Below are 13,290 nucleotides of genomic sequence, written 5' to 3' on the forward strand. Positions count from 1 at the left end.
TACATAATTACGAAATAACATTTATAAAGATCTTAAAACTACATGGTAAATGATAACATAAAAACCATTTTGGTATGTTTTTAGTGACAAAATCGTTGCAACAGCACTTTTAGCGTCTCTTACAGCCTTCCTCTGTCCAGCTAAAATAGTCTTTAAAATACCTTCTGCTCACAACCAGAAACTAATCACGTGTGGAATAGGCTTGCCACTTCCATTTCATAACATAAAATGTAGGGGTAAACACGCGTATTTTAAAGCCGGTTATTAATATTTTTGAAAACTCTTACGGTGCCCGTTACATTTTTTCCTTTAGTCTTCCTGTCACCTCCCCTGTAAGTAAAACAATTGCGTATCGCGCACTACGTCATCTGCAGGTACATGTTTGCAGTTGAATTTCAGTGTAATTTTCGACAGATTACAGCTAGTCTTTCAGCTGGAAGACGTTAACAGTTAGTGGTTAGCGATATGATGCTATTCGTACAGGTTCATTAAACTTGATTTTGGTCACAGTAGGAAAATTTTGCTTTCATTTTAGTCGTGTACTTGGTAGCGTAGTTGATTGCGTCGAATGTCAACTCCAGCGCGCGTGTGGCACTTACTATACCTTACGTGATGCACAGAACGTGTGCGCACTGACAAAAGTAGGCGCCGTCCTTAAGATCGGTCCGCGCCAGAACCATGTTAATCGCAGTCAGAAAACAAACTTAGTTTGATCATTTTCTCTTGGACTTCACTATGATTAGTTTACCTTTGCAAATACGTAAATAAGTACTTATATTTTGTTCGGAACAATGTTAATTTGGAAATTTAAGACAGATTGATAAAGAATTTTTTGAACGAAAAGACAACTAAAGAGATCTTTTACAAACGAAGCAGACTAATCCCGTTAGTTAGTGATACACGTTCAGTGTAGTAGAGATATGTGTATCAGGTTAACAAAACTTCGGAATATTCTTCTAAGTTCTAAAAGTACTTGTCATTTTACACTTGATCAAGTTTCATTTTTTTGGACAAAATATCTCGTAGAGAATGCTGAAAATAGCTTTCCAAGTCTCTAGATTTCAAAATTCTTTGGGGGAGCATGCCCCAACACCACCCACAGGCTCGCTCCCTTGCCCTCTCCCAAACCCCCCCCCCCCTCCCCCATTAAAAAAACCCTAGTTACGGCCTTGTTCACAATTTTTGTTGACAACCTTTATGGCACAACTCCATTTTGTCCAAACAATTTTCCCACCATCGAATGTCCAAGGTATCTCATTTAACAGAGACCTTGCACACTTTTGGAAGTCTAGAAGACGAGGCCCAAGAAGAAAGATCACGTAGTAACCTTTTTCTTTCTTTATTTTTGCACAGGTTAAGAAAGCAAAGGTGAACAAGCAGTATTACTGAATTTACGTGTAGGATCGGCGAGGAAAACAGAGCAACTACGCCTGGTCTAAAATGATTCACAATGTATTAAGTTACTTACAACGTATAACAAATGTGTTTTAATAAACCGTGTAAACCAAATTCTATGCAGCTTTCTGAGAATTGCAAAACTGGAGGTTTTGATCAGCAAGCGAATGGAATGGCGCTCCGTCTAGTGACCTACCATATTTTACTACAAAGTTTCTACTTTGGTTTCTGCCATCGATGATTGCCTAGCTCCATAGTACAGGTTTTTTTGACAAGAACCAAGAACTTAATCCAGGACAGGTCAAGCTTCCTGTCAAGTGCTATTTTACACCAATCCATTACTTAGGCCTCATGGGTGATGTAAATAACTGGCTGTTTTTTTAGAACAACGGAAAAACGTTATTTAAAAGCAATGTTAGTTGGGGTTGACCTTGTGATGATAGAGATTAGAAAATAGTTCACATAATAACAGAATCATGTACATTTGAAAAATAGAAGATTTGAATCATAATCAAGTCAACTATAGCCTTGCTTCTGTTCGAAGCCTTGATCATGAAGCAAGGAACCGTAAAATGGGCTACTCTGCTAGTACTAATCCAAATGTCGCAATCGTACTGGTTCATCCTTTGCACACTATCAGCCATTATAGTTCATCAGTAAATTTTCTCCTATTCTTATTGGTTTAAATCGATCACGTGACGCGACAGTGCTCATTCGCAGAGAGACACTATCAGCCCATAGTGCCCGTCCGAGGAAAGTACCCGGATGGATAGAACTCGTCCGTGAAAATATTTCTGTATAGAAAATAAACAAGTGAAATTGTATTAAGAGAGTTTTTGTTTGTTTTCTTTCACATATTTTACATTTGGTTTTCACGGCTTTCATGTAAAAAAGTTGAAAATAATTCCACATTATTTTTGAACTGGCGCGCGAAAGAAAATTTAGTGGTGAAAAATAAAGACAATAGAGTGTTTATGTCTCGGAACTATCGGTCTGATAGTTACCCCTAGGAAATTTGATGTTCTTAAAACTAGCATATTTGCTAATATTTGTTTTAAGAACCTCAAATTTCCGCGGGGCAACTCTGAACTATCAGCCGATAGTTCCTCTAACTATGCTCCACAGAAACACTCTATTGTTTAAATAGTGTAGTGCCTTGAGGTGTCAACAAAATGGCGACATTCCTTTTTTGTTCAAAGTTTCCAAAAAAAGATTTACAATAAATAAAATTACAGAATAATCAAATGAAAAAAAGATATTCGCTGTTGTGAGACATTTTTGTTGAATGAACTGAGTACACTGCTAGCTGCAATTCAGTTTGCAGGATATTTCGCTAAAATAGGTTTAGAAAGTAGAAGAAAAAAAATTAATACGGGACAATGATCACTTGAGATCAATTTAGCTAGAATTCTAGGAAAGTAATAGATTACTCACTCTATGTTTTATTAAACTTAAATTCATTACATACAACATTGCTTGAGTTGAGGTACGTTAATAACTATACATAACTTATGATCACTACTTACTTGAACTAACATTGCACCCCGGGGTTACACCCCTTACATTACTTTTATTACATTACATAATGGTGAAACTTACAAGACAATACATTAGTGTCACTACACTGATACTGACATGACTTGTATTCTCTCTTGTTTTGCTTGAACTAAGCCGAACAATGGCATATACAACACACAAAACAGTTAACAGACTTGCGCGTAAACAGTTACATTTGAATCTTGGTGCCACAACGACTAAAAGAAACAAGAGGAATGCAGGAATAAAGCTATACATCGAGCTCGAGAAACATAAGCTCGATCAGATAGCTGCAAGAAACATAAGAATGTCTCTAAACAAACGTATAGCTTCACTACTTAAATGAACTAAGACTGCACCCCGGAGTTAGTCGAGTTACACTCTTACATTACGTTTGTTACAATACATATTGGTGAAACGTATAAGATGATACATTACTGCAGCTGCGGCTACACTGCAACTGTCATTTTATGACATATACAGTAAGAACCTAGTGGTTTAAGAACCTGCTGGCAGAAATTTGCCATTTTAAGACCAGAAAATATAAGAACCTGTTAAGTCAAGCAAGATCCAGCAGGTTCTTATAGGTGGGTTACAGTTAAATTATGGGAGGCCTCATGGTTAGTGCGCTCGTCTTCGGATCGAGCGGTCCGGGTTCGAGCCCTGGCCGGGGACATTGTGTTGTGTTCTTGGGCAAGACACTTTACTCTCACAGTGCCTCTCTCCACCCAGGTGTATAAATGGGTACCGGCGAACTTAATGCTGGGGGTAACCCTGCGATGGACTAGCATCCCATCAAGGGGGGAGTAGAAATACTCCTAGTTGCTTCATGCTTCAGAAACCGGGATAAGCTCCGGCCTGATGGGCCACATGGCTCGTATGCAGACTTTACCTCACCTTACAGTTAAATTATGATAAATACTTAAACCCAAGAGTGCGACTTTGAGATTGCAAAACTTACATTACAAGAAAATACATAATACAGTTATGAATAAATACAGCTGTATATTCAAGGACCAAATGGTTTGAAACCTAAGTTCATTTATTTTACTGGTAATCAACTCATATATCTCCTTCATAGAAATTAAGAACCTACTTAGCTTAAAATTGCCAATAACTAACCCAAAATACAAGAACCTATTTTGCTAGATTTCAAAAAATGTAAGTTCTTACAAGCGGGTTTTTACTGTATTCCATTTGCATCAAAATGTTTCTTTACAACTTTGTTAAAACGAAAAAAACGTCGCCATTTCGTGGACGACCTCCGACCACTGCACGCCAATGGCTGATAGTATACGAGCAGCTCAGCCAATCAGATTGTAATGAGGCCTTCGGCCTCATTGCAATCTGAATTCAGTTAGAATTTTACTAAAACAATTATATTGTGAGCTCGACATTTCTATCAGGTGATAGTTGATTCAGCCTTCGGCCTCATCAACTATCACCTCATAGAAATCTCGAGCTCTTAATCTAATTGTTAAATAGAAACACTCGTGAAAGTTTGGGAGAACTCGAAAAAGCTGTGCAAACATTCGCCTGCGGCTCATGTTCCCCGACATAGCATTTCTCGTTCTCCCAAACTTCCAGTCGTGTTTCTGTAACTCGATAGAAACACAGTGCATGTTTCCTATTTCTTAAATACTATCAGCTTATAAATACATGCACAGTGCCATAATAATGTGTTAAATTATGCTAATAAAAAACGAGCTTAATTAGCGTACTTTAAAGCGTGGTATGGGAGCAACCTTCACTACTGCTGTCAAAGTCTCGCCAACAACTTTAAGTTCGCTCATTATTTCACGTTAACACTTTCACCTGTTTTACAAACATAAAAATCAGTCTGCTATAACATCAGTTAAAATACAAAAACTTTGTTTAAAAAATACAAATAGACTAAAACTCTGGTGAAAAAAGGATTATACTAAATTAAACTTCGTTTAAAAAAATAGAAATCCACTGAAAAATCTACGAAAACACTGTTAAGGCATACGTATCTCAGTATCTCAGTTTTAAATTAAAAGTCGTCGAAATTAGTAATTTCATATTTATCCATCCTAAGAGGTAAAATGAAGATTATAAAGCACCGCACTGTCATGGATTTAAGGATTACTAGCTAGCCTACCTTTCACACGAATTGTTTTTTTTTTTTTTTTTTTCATGGTCTTATTTTTCCTAACATATCAAGCTCTAGCTGTTTCTAGATTTTAAACTTGACCTACATATACCCTTAAGTATTTTAGGCTGGAAAAATTCATCGATGCTATCATGTATTAGGATACACTTGCGCTCATATAACAAGCTGAAAAGAAGAGAATTAAGGGGGTGAGTACAACCACCACTGTCTGGCCTTGCTGCTCAGTCGGCAGAATAATGTCAAGGAATTTTAATTTGCTTGAAGTGGTATTCATTTCCTATTTAGAGCTAACGCTTAAAAGGAAATACCTGGACGTATTTTCCAGCACCTTAAATCACTCCTCTAACTTTCTGTGATATACAATCCGCTATATCCGTCCGCCATATATGGTAAAAATGCGTTTCCTAACAATAAAAAAAGTCACCTCGCTCAATCTTGCAGAATAAGCCGTAGAATTCCGAAAGTAACGGCCCTCGTTACTTTCGGATTTAGCAGGCAAAAGGGGCCGCTACTTTCGGGTAGCCGTTATTTTCGGATGGTTAAAAATAGTTTCTACGGTTGTAGTCTTTCAGACAAAGTGGACGCATACACGAATTAAGTTAACAATTCCGTTTATATACAAATATGTTACTAAGGCCCAGTTCGGACGCCGAACTTTTCATGAGCCGAACCTAATACGTTGAATTACGTACATGAGAAGTTCGGCGTCTGAATCAGTTAACAACAGCTATTTGAATTTAGAACGGCTCAGCCGTTCTTCCCGCCTAGCTCAGCCGGGAATTTCGGCTTTGGAACGGCTTTGATTCAGACGTCGAACTTTTCATATGCCGAACCTAATGCACAAACCTTGCCTGAAAACCGCTGATGTTTCGATGTGTTTGCTTCAAACTAAATTAAGTTCGGTGAATTAAGTTCGACGTCTGAATCAACAGGAGTACTTTTGATAATTTGCGTCGGTCCAAATTCGAATTAAGTTCGGCTCATGTAAAGTTCGGCGTCTGAACTGGGCCTAACTACCCTCATAAACAACGCAGACTGTGTAAACAAAAAAAGGCCTCAAATGTTGGTACTGAATGACAAAAGTAATGGTCGCATTATACATCGATCTAAAGTACTGCTTAAAACGTTTTATCAAATGTACTACGGTTTTTTATTGTAATCAAGCAGTAATCTTCAAAGGGCCGTTACTTTCGGGTGGGTCGTTGCTTTCGAGTGGACCGTTACTTTCGAGATTCAAAACAGATAAAAAATTAACGTCATTTTCGGGGAGACCGTTACTTTCGGAATTCTGCGGTACTCTTAGTTCAGCTCGCTCGGCCTACAGCCTCATCGGTGAAATGTTCAATGCTGTGGAAAACGTAGCAAGAAATTTTGGTAACTTGTGTAGAGTTTGAACTCACAGATTTAGGTTACTAACACTCTTGCTATGACAGCTGTATTGGCTCCTCGAAGATGAAATCTCCTTTTCACTTTCCTATGGATTTGTGAATAAACAGTTATTATTATTATTATTATTATTATTATTATTGTTCTAATTCTTATTCTTATCCTTATCCTTAACCTTATTATTCTTATTCTTATTCTTATTCTTATTCTTATTCTTATTCTTATTCTTATTCTTATAATATTAATTTTGAATTCATTATTCACTATTCACTGTAATGGAAAATTCAAGGTTCACTTAACGACTTCAGGATATATCCTTTTTTCTGCGCTCACAGGGTGTAGAGAAACTAGTGATCTACATCATTAAGTGTACATTTTCAAGAATTTTTCTGGTCAAATATATTAATTTCAAATTTTGAAAAACGCAAGCTATCAGTATATTTAGCAGGTAGAATGAAGTAGTAATTGACAGTATGTTAATTCTATAGAACCCATTTGATTTTCACTATAGTTTCTGCAATCAGCTATTTAACAATTATCCTGTAATGCCACACGGAAAACTGTGTGATACTTTAATGTTAACACTAACTGCTAATGTGCCGTCTTGAAAATGACCACAACAATATGAAGTAGAAGAGGGGTTCCTTTACAGCGCATGGCGAGAGAAACTAACGTGCTCCCCTGCTGAGCAGATACTCCACAGCTTCAGCATGACCAGCAGATGCCGCGATTGTCAACGGAGTTTTACCTTCACTATCTTTTGAATTTATATCAAGACCACGTGACAGCATTGTATTGATGATGGCGACATTACCACCAAAGGAAGCCTTGTGTAATAAGTTCCTTCCATGCCTGCCTTTCAAAGACGTATCTGCTCCCTTGTCTAAAAGATAGTTTACGGCCTCCATCTTGCCAAACGCAGCCGCAATCATCAGTGGAGTGTCACCATTACTATTTTCTGAATTGATATCAAGACCACGTGACAGCATTGTCTCGATTATGTCGACATTACCACCATAGGAAGCGTGGTGAAGTAAGTTCCTTCCATACTGGCCTTTCAAAGACGGATCTGCTCCCTTGTCTAAAAGGTAGTTTACGGCCTCCACATTGCACGATGAAGCCGCTAACATCAGTGGAACGTCACTATTACTATCTTGTGAATTGATATCAAGACCACGTGACAGCATTGTCTTGATGATGGCGACATTACCACCAAAGGAAGCCTTGTGTAATAAGTTCCTTCCATGCCTGCCTTTCAAAGACGCATCTGCTCCCTTGTCTAAAAGATAGTTTACGGCCTCCATCTTGCCAGACACAGCCGCAATCATCAATGGTGTTTCACCATTACTATTTTCTGAATTGATATCAAGACCAAGTGACAGCATTGTCCCGATTATGTCGACATTACCACCATAGGAAGCGTGGTGAAGTAAGTTCCTTCCATACTGACCTTTCAAAGACGGATCTGCTCCCTTGTCTAAAAGATAGTTTAAGGCCTCCACATTGCACGATGAAGCCGCTAACATCAATGGAACATCACTATTACTATTTCTTGAATTGATATCAAGACCATGTGACACCATTGTCTTGATGATAGCGACATTACCACCATAGGAAGCCTTGTGTAATAAATTCTCTCCATACTGGTTTTTCAAAGACGGATCTGCTCCCTTGTTTAAAAGATAGTTTACGGCCTCCATCTTGCCAAACACAGCCGCGACCATCAAGGGAGTGTTACCATTACTATCTTTTGAATTGATATCAATACCACGTGACAGCATTGTTTCGATGATGGCGAGATTACCACCCGCTGAAGCAAAGTGTAGTAAGTTCCTTCCACGCCTGCCTTTCAAAGACGGATCTGCTCCCATGTCTAAAAGATAGTTTACGGCCTCCATCTTGCCAAACGTAGCCGCAATCATCAATGGAGTGTCACCATTACTATCTTTTGAATTGATATCAAGACCACGTGACAGCATTGTCTCGATGACGGCGACACCACCACCTTGCGAAGCAAAGTGTAGTAAGTTCTTTTCATCTTCATACGTGCCTTTCAAAGACGGATCTAGGTGGTAATCACAAAATATCAAATAATATCAAACTTATATCTCTGTTAATTAATACCTCGTTTGTACATAAATAGAAACAAACCTCGCCATTACTTTTTTTATTTCTTTCTTGGTAATGATGTCAGGATGACGTTCTCTAGCGCTGATATTAATCGTAAAAGGTATAACTAAATTTTACTCTATTACACCTGTATTCAGCTCTCAATAGTGACTTCAGGTAGAATTGGTCCGCGTTCAAAACAGTCGATTTAACTCCCACGGAATGACTTCTTGATACTCCTAACTTTAGTTTGATGTCAAATAAATCCATCTTTCATGACTAAAATTGGGGTTCGACCGTAAAGAAGGGAATCCGTTGTGCTTACATTTTCGACACAGGCATGCAATGTCGAGAGATGGCATGTCGAAAGACAGCTGCTATGCACGCAAACGGAAACGGGTGTAAAAACTACGCCAAGCCAAAATCAAGATTCTGAAATGTAAGTACGTACGAACTTTATTTAAGTGTCAATGTATTTAGCCCATGTAGGCTAATTGGGTACACTGTATTAACAATTATGTACTCTCGCGGTCTGTGTAAAACGCAGACTGCAGACTGCCGAGCGGGGATAAAATGCAGACTACAATCTTTTTAACTGAACCGTCTTACCATTTCCATCATTGAAAGCTAACCGTCAACAGGCTAACCGGAGCATTATTAAGGCTAACCTGAGTGATATTCAGGTTAAGCGGAGTGATATTCAGGCTAAACGGAGTGCAGACTTTCACTGCGATTAGCCTGAATAATCCTGTTTATGGTCAGTACTCGATAATGGAAATAACTTGATATATACTTAAAAAGTCTGTAGTCTGCATTCTGCATTTTAGCCCTGGTCTGTAGTCTGCATTTTACCCTCTGTCTGCAGTCGGCATTTAACACTAACGTATATTCTTGTTTAAAATTTCCAATAAACAAGTTCACCACTTTTGCATGAGGATTTGTTCAGTCCCCCAATCCCTTCTCAGGCTTCTCCTGATGTGTAGGCTTGATTACCAGCTGTTCAGGAAAGGAGTCCGCCCTCTTCTCCGTCGGGGAAGACGATCGGGGACCGGACCCGAGAAAACGACAGAAATCGAGCCAAGACATGATAACTGATCCAAAATAAGGTTCACCACAGAAAAGCAACTATTGTTAGCCACTCCCCACCCATTATGTCAACAGATCATACTAGTTCCACGCTTTTATATTTCTATTTTTCAGGGGGAAAATGGTGGCATTCTGAACATATGAATGCAAGATATCATTGATTCTCTCCTCTTGCCCCTGGGTTCAGTAGAAAGTAGAAGCTAGCACAGTGTTCAGGAACTAGACCAGCGAAAGAATGAATCAATTGTTAAACTGACAACAAAAACCAGCCAATGATCATGCAAGAAATTTGACAGTTACCGCAAAAAAAAAAATTAGAAAATCCCTTACGTAACTGTATGAAGTAGTAGTACACTACACTGTAATGATGTATTTAACATTTTGTTTCTACGGGCAAGTTCAAATGTAGCCACAATTTTCATGTAGACTACTGCTATCTACAGCCTATGTAAAGTTAAAAATAGTATTGTATGAAAGAGGGGTATGACACACTTTATATCCTCGTTAGGGAAATGAATAATAGTGTTATCCTTGAGGAAAACATTTCTTCCCTGCTTAGTTTCTTCCCAAGGGAAACCTCAAATCCCCAATCCCCCACTTTAAGCTCCCCTTGATGGATAACATGAAAGACGCTTTGCGCATATTATGTCCACTTCTCTTTACTGGCTACTAGGAATTTTTCTCCATCTACTTCTAATTTTCGGCCGAATCCTACTATTCTAGCATTTTGCTCAAGAGAGCTAAATATTGAAACAATCCAGAAATAATGATGAGACTGCCTTTTCAAATTGAAGCCTTTTGCAAATCAACAAATAAAAATGATGGCTACTTAATTTGATAAAAAGGATGCACTTGAAAATTGTTTAAAAGCTGCAGGCCCGTAGGCTGGTTTTGATATGGGTAGGTTCTTTTTATCTTTATACGGACCAAATAGCTCTTACTAGTTGTATTAATAACCTTATTAATAACCTTGTATTAATCTTAGTAACCTCAAGTGGACTAGTAACTTTTCGCTGTTTCCCTCCATCTGGTAGGGAGGTTCCCATCGGCTTACAACGCTCGTTGTCACGAAAGTTTCGTTTGTCATCGAGTTTACGTAATTACATTCCAGAGCATTGATTTCGAACGTTTGATTGACATTTACACCTCGTGATCAATTAAATAATTTTGTAAATAGGTTCATTGATCAGTGTGATTAAAACCTTTTGAACGAACGACGAGTGTTTTTTCTTCGTGTTTGTCAGCAATAAAGCCACTTTGTTGTTCCCAAACTCTCTTGTCATTGGTGTTTGAAAAAGCATTAATTATGACGTTTCCTTATTCAATGGTAACAGTACTTATCACATACGGAGCGAAATTACTGAGTGTTGATTGACTGAGACAGAGTGCATTTTTTCTTAATCACGAGTGCACTTTTGGTAATCGAGAGGGCATGATTACTTGATGCTGATTGGCTGAGCACGCCTGCATTAAGTTGGTTTCCCGCTTCAAACGCATTTTCAAAAGGAATTTCAGAAACGCATCACTTCTGAGTTTGACCTAAACGCTATTATTGACTCTCTTCCAAAACCCTATTTTTTTCTCCAGCAATACTAATTCTAATACTAATACTGATACTGATACTGATACTAATACTAATAATACTAATAATACTAATATTATTAATAATAATGATAATAATAATAATAAGCTTCAGAAAAGAATGAGGAACCTTATCACATTACTATTACTTGGATTAGAACATTGCTTTCCTTTGAGATTTTAAGGTCGGTACGCACATGCGCGAGGGGCTCCAGGGCACCTTTCCACAAAATTCCGCAAGAGGATTTTATTGATGACTGCCGCTTAAACGCTAGCCAAGCGTGTGTCCGCTAATTTTAGAAAGTGAATAATGGCATGAGCTTGTGAATTAGTATTTTGGGATCTTTTTAATATTTCTATTTTCATCAAAATTTTAGTATATGAATAGTGGAATATAAATTGGTCATATGAAAGTCTGCCGTTTAAACGCTAACCAGGCGTGTGTCTGCTAATTTTAGAGAGTCGATGATGGCATGAGCATGGCAATGAGTATTTTAGAATCTCATAATATTTTTAATTTCATCAAAATTTTAGTCTACGATAGTGGAATGTGTGAAGTTTTGTAAATAGGTTTTCTGAGGAGATTTTAATAAAGTTCATTTTTAGTGTTGAAAATATTAATAATAATAATAATAATAATAAAACTTATATAGTTCCAATATCAATATTGCTATTTTCATCAGCGCTTAAATCATTAAAAAAACGGCATAAAACCTACTAAAAACGAGATTAAAATGCACATAAATTACCAAATAGCTTTCTGAAATAAAAATTAGAAGGCAGTCCAATGGCACTCACTCACTCACTCACTCACTCACTCACTCGATTCTGATTAATTTATTCATTAAAGTTGGATTAAAATGTTTCTCCTACCTCCCCTGTTAAGTATTGTTTTTGTCCCAAAGACTTCTGCACATGTGTTTGGCAGGTTTTATGGGGTACTAGAAAGGCGTAAATTTTTGTCCAACAACATGGCGTAACACGGAGGCCGAAAATGTTTTTTTGTTTGATCTGCAAACAGCAATTCCTTTGTGGGTTGGGAAATGGAAGTTATTACGCTAAGGAACACTTGCTGCGACAAATCGACAACGAAATCCTATAAGCGACGATACTTGCATCGAAATCTCAAATGCTACGATGTCTATCGACCGTAATCGATGGAATCATTTCAAAATGTTTTAAAGTCATCACCCGGAAGGAGGAATGAAATGAATGTCGTGTTATCTGGAAGCTAAGGTAAGCCTCCTTGTTGCATCGTTTTTTTCTTTAAAAACTATGCCTTTAAGAGCACTTTTGAGTACTAGTAATTACTTTATTTCCTTCGGAAACTGCTCAATTCCGAAAATAGTCATATGACAAAGCACATGGACAGCTGTCAATCTTTATTGTTCGGTGTTGTTGTTGGTTTATTTTTTAATACAGAGTTGACCTCTGTCTGTTGACGATTTATGTTATCAATCGGTACTATGGATGTAGTTTGTACTGGAAATGCTGATAACAAGACTCTCGTAAATTTGGGGACAAAAGCATTAACGCAACCCTCGACTGGCCGCGGTGATTCGCTAGGTCAGGAGACGTGCAGGGATATACGACTCGCCCATACCCAGACTTCCCCCGTTTCTAAACACGCCCACCAGACCGGCCCCTATCCGATTTGGAACGAGGTCAAGTTTATTGATCGAGATCCTCATTGGTACACATGTACGGTCAAGGAAGCTATCCACATAAGACTTCACCCTAATAACATCAACAGGAACAGTGGAATTGAAATTCCTGAAGCATTGATGCCCATGATCAAACAACACAACAACAGGAAACTGGTACAACAGCGGACCGCTAAGGGAACAGCTACCAGCCAGAACAATGGAACAATGGGAGGATCGAAATGCACCAATCACAGCTGACCTTTGTGATATAAATGGTGCCGCATAATCAGTCGACCTCATCGCCTGTAGAAGACTAGCAGTAAGCTGTCAAAACGTCGCGATCTACATCTCAAATGACTAATCGTGAGACAAACGATAATACACTTTATTATTGCATCTACCATGATAAATAACAAC

At 38.1% G+C, this 13,290-nt stretch overlaps 1 protein-coding gene across 1 annotated transcript in view; it reads right to left on the reverse strand.

The window, feature by feature from the left end:
• LOC145491344 (uncharacterized) overlaps positions 1-13,290 on the reverse strand; it is a 515,242-nt gene that overhangs the window by 457,598 nt on the left and 44,354 nt on the right. The window lies entirely within an intron of this gene.

This window comes from Orbicella franksi, chromosome 6, assembly GCF_964199315.1.
Source record: "Orbicella franksi chromosome 6, jaOrbFran1.1, whole genome shotgun sequence".
NCBI classification, from domain to species: domain Eukaryota; kingdom Metazoa; phylum Cnidaria; class Anthozoa; order Scleractinia; family Merulinidae; genus Orbicella; species Orbicella franksi.